Source organism: Triticum dicoccoides, chromosome 1B, assembly GCF_002162155.2.
Source record: "Triticum dicoccoides isolate Atlit2015 ecotype Zavitan chromosome 1B, WEW_v2.0, whole genome shotgun sequence".
NCBI lineage: Eukaryota > Viridiplantae > Streptophyta > Magnoliopsida > Poales > Poaceae > Triticum > Triticum dicoccoides.
Genome location: NC_041381.1, coordinates 59,431,055 through 59,439,338, shown reverse-complemented (window position 1 = coordinate 59,439,338; position 8,284 = coordinate 59,431,055). Strand labels below are relative to the sequence as shown.

At 39.9% G+C, this 8,284-nt stretch overlaps 1 long non-coding RNA gene across 1 annotated transcript; it reads right to left on the bottom strand.

Annotated features, from left to right (window-relative positions):
• Positions 1-7,239: 7,239 nt before the first annotated feature.
• Positions 7,240-8,083, bottom strand: LOC119301147. Its single transcript, XR_005146898.1, has 3 exons — positions 7,840-8,083; positions 7,630-7,746; positions 7,240-7,482 (listed from the first exon to the last, which is right to left on the bottom strand). It is a non-coding gene; the product is annotated as an uncharacterized LOC119301147 (long non-coding RNA).
• Positions 8,084-8,284: the final 201 nt, after the last annotated feature.

The window sequence follows — 8,284 nt, the reverse complement described above, 5'->3', positions numbered from 1 at the left end:
TGTTTGATGCATACGTCATCGCAAACGTTTTGGCCATTTTTGACGGTTCTCTGACACCATCGTTTGCAATTATTGCATCGCACATAGTTTCTCGAAGGGTCTCTGATCGTAGTGTCACATTAGCAATATCCTGCAGTAATGATAAGATGATCCCTTACTAAATTTCAAGGTATAAGTGTTCTCCCTGAGTATGCACCATTGCTATAGTTCGTCGTGCCAAGACACCACGTGATGATCGGGTGTGATAAGCTCTACGTTCACATACAGTGGGTGCAAGCCAGTTTTGCACATGCAGAATACTCGGGTTAAACTTGACGAGCCTAGCATATGCAGATTTGGCCTTGGAACACTGAGACTGAAAGGTCGAACGTGAATCATATAGTAGATATGATGAACATAGTGATGTTCACCATTGAAAACTACTCCATCTCACGTGATGATCAGACATGGTTTAGTTGATTTGGATCACGTGATCATTTAGATGACTTGAGGGATGTCTATCTAAGTGGGAGTTCTTAATTAATATGATTAATTGAACATTAATTTATCATGAACTTAGTCCTGATAGTTATTTTGCATGTTTATGTTATTGTAGATCAATGGCCTGTGCTAAGTTGAAAGCTAAGTTGAAAGATGATGGCAGCAACTATACAAACTGGGTCCGTAACTTGAGGATTATCCTCATTGCTGCACAGAAGAATTACGTCCTAGAAACACCGTTAGGTGTACCACCCGCGCCAGTAACTGCAAACATTGTGAATGCCTGGTAGACGTGTGTTGATGACTACTCGATAGTTCAGTGTGCCATACTTTATGGCTTAGAATCGGGACTTCAAAGACGTTTTGAATGTCATGGAGCATATGAGATGTTCGAAGAGTTGAAGTTAATATTTCAAGAAAATGCCCGAGTTGAGAGATATGAAGTCTCCAACAAGTTCTACAGCTGCAAAATGGAGGAGAATAGTTCTGTCAGTGAACACATACTCAGAATGTCTGGGTACCATAACCACTTGACTCAACTAGGAGTTAATCTTCTTGATGATAGTGTCATTGGCAGAGTTCTTCAATCACTACCACCAAGCTATAAAGGCTTCGTGATGAACTATAATATGCAAGGGATGAACAAGACTATTCCCGAGCTCTTCGCGATGCTAAAAGCTACGGAGGCAGAAATCAAGAAGGAGCATCAAGTGTTGATGGTCAACAAGACCACTAGTTTCAAGAAAAAGGGCAAAGGGAAGAAGCGCAACTTCAAGAAGAACGACAAAAAGGTTGCTACTCAAGAGAAGAAACCCAAGTTTAGACCTAAGCCTGAAACTAAGTGCTTCTACTGCAAAGGGACTGGTCACTAGAAGCGGAACTGCCCCAAGTATTTGACGGATAAGAAGGATGGAAAAGTGAAAGGTATATTTGATATACATGTTATTGATGTGTACCTTACTAATGCTCGTAGTAGCGCCTGGGTATTTGATACTGGTTCTATTGCTCATATTTGCAACTCGAAATAGGGGCTACAGATTAAACGAAGATTGGCTAAGGACAAGGTGACAATGCTCGTGGGAAATGGTTCCAAGGTCGATGTGATCGCCGTCAGCACGCTACCTCTACATCTACAATCAGGATTAGTTTTAGACCTGAATAATTGTTATTTGGTGCCAGCATTGAGCATGAACATTATATCTGGATCTTGTTTGATGCGAGACGGTTATTCATTTAAATCAGAGAATAATGGTTGTTCTGTTTATATGAATAATATCTTTTATGGTCATGCACCCTTGATGAGTGGTCTATTTTTGTTGAATCTATCTCGATAGTGATGATACACATATTCATAATATTGAAGCCAAAAGATGCAAAGTTGATAATGATAGTGCAACTTATTTGTGGTACTGTCGTTTAGGTCATATCGGTGTAAAGCGCATGAAGAAACCCCATGCTGATGGACTTTTGGAATCACTTGATTATGAATCATTTGGTGCTTGCGAACCGTGCCTCATGGGCAAGATGACTAAAACTCCATTCTCCGGAACAATGGAACGAGCTACTGACTTATTGGAAATAATACATACCGATGTATGCGGTCCAATGAGTGTTGAGGCTCGTGGCGGGTATGATTATTTTCTTAACTTCATAGATGATTTGAGTAGATATGGTTATATCTACTTAATGAAACATAAGTCTGAAACATTTGAAAAGTTCAAAGAATTTCATAGTGAAGTGGAAAATCATCGTAACAAGAAAATAAAGTTTCTACGATCTGATCGTGGAGGAGAATATTTGAGTTACGAGTTTGGTCATCACTTGAAATAACATGGGATAGTTTCACAACTAACGCCACCTGGAACACCACAGCGAAATGGTGTGTCTGAACGTTGTAACCGTACTTTATTGGATATGGTGCGATCTATGATGTCTCTTACTGATTTACCGCTATCGTTTTGGGGTTATGCTTTAGAGACGGCTGCATTCACTTTAAATAGGGCACCATCGAATCCATTGAGATGCCACCTTATGAACTATGGTTTGGCAAGAAACCAAAATTGTCGTTTCTTAAAGTTTAGGGTTGCGATGCTTATGAGAAAAAGCTTTAACCTAATAAGCTCAAACCCAAATCAGAGAAGTGCGTCTTGATAGGATACCCAAAGGAAACTGTTGTGTACAACTTCTATCACAGATTCGATGGCAAAATATTTGTTGCTAAAAATGGATCCTTTCTAGAGAAGGAGTTTCTCCCAAAAGAAGTGAGTGGGAGGAAAGTAGAGCTTGATGAGGTAATTGTAACTTCTCCTGAATTGGAAAGTATTTCATCACAGAAATCAGTTCCAGTGATTCCTACACCAGTTAGTGAGGAAGCTAATGATGATGATCATGAAACTTCAGATCAACTTACTATAGAACCTCATAGGTCTTCCAGAGTACGGTCCACACAAGAGTGGTATGGCAATCCTATTCTGGAAGTCATGTTAATAGACCATGATGAACCTACGAACTATGAGGAAGCGATGAGGAGCCCAGATTCCGCGAAATGGCTTGAGGCCATGAAATCTGAGATGGGATCCATGTATGAGAACAAAGTGTGGACTTTTGTGGACTTGCCCGATGATCGGCAAGCCATAGAAAATAAATGGATCTTTAAGAAGAAGACCAACATAGACGGTAATGTTACTGTTTACAAAGCTTGACTTGTTGCAAAAGGTTTTTGACTAGTTCAAGGAGTTGACTACGATGAGACTTTCTCACCTAAGGATGGCAATTTTATCCATGGACATGGATATCCATGGATATCCGGCCCGAATGGATAGGGTTTGGATATGCTTTTGTGTCCATGGGCGGCGCCCAAACCCGACCGATTGTATGTGGGTAGGGCATGGATATAATCTTGTATCCATGGATATACCCAAACCTGACCCGATAGTATGACTTAATGGGGAAAAATCTGCTATCCCTGCCCCACGTTCACATGTCCCACTGCAATTTTACACTTTTTTTATCTAAAACATGCATAAGAAATTACACAAACCCCTCCGTAACATACTCCAACACCCCTTCCCTTATTTTTATCTCCTTCTTAAATGACTCGTCATTCTCATCTGTTAGAAAAATACTAAATGATCTTAGGTTGTTATTGGAAGTTGATTTACCATAAGTGAAGCCTAGCATGCCATGAGGTGAAGAATGGAAGAGTTTATGTTAACATTGTGTTAAGTCTTATTTATATGTCTCGAGAGGACCCATTTGATAACCAGTGGATATGGATATCCATCGGATTTGGACATGGACACAATTTTTCACCCATGGATTTTTTCATGGGCGGGCAAAGACTGTCTTCATGGATATGGATATGGATTTGATATTGTTCAACCCGATCCAAATCCGACCCATTGCCATCCTTATTCTCACCCGTAGCAATGCTTAAGTCTGTCAGAATCATGTTAGAGATTGCCACATTTTATGATTATGAAATTTGGCAGATGGATGTCAAAACTGCATTCCTGAATGGATTTCTGGAAGAAGAGTTGTATATGATGCAACCAGAAGATTTTGTCGATCCAAAGGGTGCTAACAAAGTGTGCAAGCTCCAGCGATCCATCTATGGACTGGTGCAAGCCTCTCGGAATTGGAATAAACGCTTTGATAGTGTGATCAAAGCATATGGTTTTATACAGACTTTTGGAGAAGCCTGTATTTACAAGAAAATGAGTGGGAGCTCTGTAGCATTTCTGATATTATATATGGATGACATATTGTTGATTGGAAATGATATAGAATTTCTGGATAGCATAAAGGGATACCTGAATAAGAGTTTTTCTATGAAAGACCTCGGAGAAGCTGCTTACATATTAGGCATCAAGATCTATAGAGATAGATCAAGACGCTTAATTGGACTTTCACCAAGCACAAACCTTGATAAAGTTTTGAAGAAGTTCAAAATGGATCAGTCAAGGAAAGGGTTCTTGCTTGTGTTACAAGGTGTGAAGTTGAGTCAGACTCAATGCCCGACCACTGCAGAAGATAGAGAGAAATGAAAGTCATTCCCTATGCTTCAGCCATAGGTTCTATCATGTATGCTGATACGTCTCCAACGTATCTATAAGTTATGAAGCATTCATGCTATTATACTATCTGTTTTGAATGATTATGGGCTTTATTATATACTTTCACTACAAGAAATATGTAAACTTGTGACCACCACTATTGGTCACTGAATGGTCATAGTTTTTTATTTGTGACCTTTTTGTGACCAAAACCAGAAGGTGAAAAGCTGGCCGTCGTAAACTGACATTTTTGACCTTTTCTGTGAGAAGGTCGTAGACATTTACGACCAAAATAAGTCTACTGTCTTGTTTTGGTCACTAGCTGTCTGCCCAGGCCACGTAGGCATCCGACATGGCAATCCAATGTGGCACAGGAATCAGCCCGGTCCAATTCGGTGTTTATATGGGCCGAGCCCATTAATTTAGCCCATTTATATTTTTTTCCTCCCAATTTTGGTCAACTGCTTTGGGCATTTTGCGGTCCATTTTAAATTTGGGCCTCACGATTTTTACTGTGCATTTAATTTTTTGGGCCTTGTCCTTTTTGCAATCCAATTTTTGGGCCTTGGCCTCTTTGCGATCCAATTCTTTTTGGGTTGTAGCCATTTCGACCAGTTTTTCATTTGGTACAATAGACATTTCGGCCAATTTTTAATTTGGGCCATGCCTCTTTATTTCAAATACAATTTACAGCATGGACATAGAATCAACCCAAATTCAATACCAATATATTCTGTTTTTGACCACTTTCAATCCAAGAATACATTTCAAAAATACAAACAATAATATTCCAAGGATTTGTACATATATTCTAGCATTTAAATAATAAGTTCAGCAAGCAAATATACACCAAATTCTCAGCAAGATCAACAGTACATCCAAATTCCCAGAAAATACGGCATTACAACAAACATATAAAGCAAGTCGTTGTCTTGGACTTCCAGCTTCTTCAAAAAAATCGGCACATAACTCTCCTGTAGATGAGAAGAAAAGCCACATGTTCAGTCTCAATATGGGTAATATATGCTAAAAATAAATCCAAGAACCATGCAAGAGCCTAGGTTTTACTATCATTTGGACACCCAGATTGGCGATCCTTCCTTACCTAATGTGTGCAAGTCCAAATAAATTAATAAACAATCCATTTTATAGAGCAAATGATATGCCCCCCTTTTATCTAAAACTGTAGTGTATGCTAGTGACAGAACAAGGGGTAAGACTGTTATGATATGCTAGATTGCCAGCAACAGTGATAGAGCATCTTCATATTTCGAAAGGTGACATGCATCACATCAAAAAATTGTAAGCATTGAACCTACATCATATCTACAGTAACATCACCAATCAGGTTGCATTTGTATGCTAGAAATCAAGAATCAAAAGGACTTCAGCTTGTTTTGAATACCTTGCCTTTGTTGCTCCCAGTTCAGTAAAGAAATAGTCGAGCAGTGAGCGCTTCGCCTCATGGACTTGGCAGTGCACAATAGATTTCGGAATGGAGCATAAATACTAGAAAAGAACAATAAAGAGCTATACAGTTAAGTAAGCATCCTTGGCTGTACAAATAAGTGGAGAGAACAATAAAAAGCTACATAGTCTAGAATTTCTGTTGAGAAACAATAACTTGATGTAAAGTCACTTGAAAATAGAAAACACCTTACAAGCTTGTGAAGCTTACCATGATTTCAAAAGCATGGGTTATGTAATCTTTTATGCCATCCTCCCAAAATTTGGCTGGATGATTTTGCAATTGTAGTTGTACCCAGCTGCTCAAAATATAAGCATATAGATGAGCGCTTCTCACATGTCACCAGAGGCAAATAGCAATACACATAAATGCTCATCACTATGGACATGAACAGCAGGATAAGTGACTAAAGTTTGCAAGTTCTACTAGTCTCCCGACATGGGTACTGGTTCATCAAACAGCATGAATCAGAAATTGCTTGAAATAAACATGCTAGAACTAGTTGTTGGTCTGGTGAATCCTGGAGAGCTTATTTCTCATGAACGGATACTTGCTAGAATAAATCACGAATAGACAGTATGCAAGCAGGGTACACAGAGACCAGGAGAAGCAGAGCGTGGCGACCGTAGCCACCGTAAGCTTCCGCGTTTCTAATGGCCATGTACGCTGTCACCAATATCAATTATTTTCATACTAACATTTTCACAAACACCATACAAGCAAACTACATTACAAAGTATGCAGTACATAGGAATAGACGAATAGTCAACACGTATATATCTAGTCAATAAAATATGCATGCAAAGTTGTACTGATGTAGACATGCTGTCACAGTCATATGCATAGGTGTTTCACAATTGAACAGAATTGACTACCAAAGAAATCAGAATTGAACAGAATTGCCGTGCAGAATTAGTCATATGCATAGGTGTTTCACATAATGAGGGGAGTTCTTGATTTGTTAAGAAAAGTTCAATTTTCAGGGAAGTTAAAACATATTTCCATGCTTGTCTACCAAAGAAATTGTATCAACTTAACAATTAGTCATGCATAAGTGTTTCACATGAAAAACATACAGAAGTGCAGACTCGAGGTTGACAATTAGGATGCATGCTGATATCACCATTGATCTACAGGAACAGTCGTGCAAAGTTCAACTGACGTAGAGATGCTTGCACATCAGAATTCAGAAACATTAAAGTCTCGCTGCATCTCAAAATCAAACCGATTTAACATGTAGGCAGTGATTAACAGATCCAATAATACGGTAAGACAGCTTGCGAGTGTAATTGTACAGCAGAACAGAGTTTAATCCGAGTAGTACATGTAGATCTCTGTGTATGAGTTGACGTAGGGGATGAAATCCGAGTAGTACATCCCGCCGGAGAGGGGGCCGATGGAGCGGGTGACCCTGCCATCGAAGTCAACAGCGAGCACGAGCTGTTCGAGAGGATCCCACATGACCACCTCGGGGGCGCCCTGGGAGCAGAGAGAGTATACAATTATAGGATTTGGATATAAAAGCTCCAATGATTTTATCTACAAGTTTCTTCTTTCTTTTATTTTGCCACAACCAGAGAAATGCCTTTTTGGCAACATTGTTACAAGAAAAATGAGAGAGAGCACCTGAATTCATGAAGCGTGGTCTTCGTCTCCTGTAGTAAATTAGAAGAAATCCTACGCAGCTCCAGCTATCCAATAACCCAAATTCAAGCAATGCCACAACCAGCAAAATCTACGTGACTGCAATGTCAACAAGTAAGGAATCAAGCAGAAGCAGATCAAACATCATTATATATCAATTCATCATAACAAAAATGAGATCCAAAATATTACAAGGAACTGCCTGGACTGAACTCCACGTCTCCACGGTCTACTCTCGGACGGTCGGTCCCTGACCACGATTGCGAGCTGCTGCTCTCTGCAACTCTGTGTTCCTGCTTCGTCGGCACGTGCTAGTACAAATACACAGTCAGTTGGTCATCTGGAGGTGGCACACTAAGTGTATCATAAGTGCACCCAGCAATTGTAATACACAGTCAGTTAGTCATCCGAGTACTGCTAGCTACTAGTCCGAGTACTGCTAAGCCAACACCTATTCACTCTTTTATGATTTGATGAACTTCATATAGCCAAACCATGCATGCTTCCATTGCCACATTGGTTAGCAAAAACAGGCAGTAAACTGAAGATGCGCCTGCAGCTGCAGAACATGGAGCAACAAGTCCACCTGCACATGTTCAGCACGCGGGAGGGGCGAAGGTGATTCAAAGGTATTGCC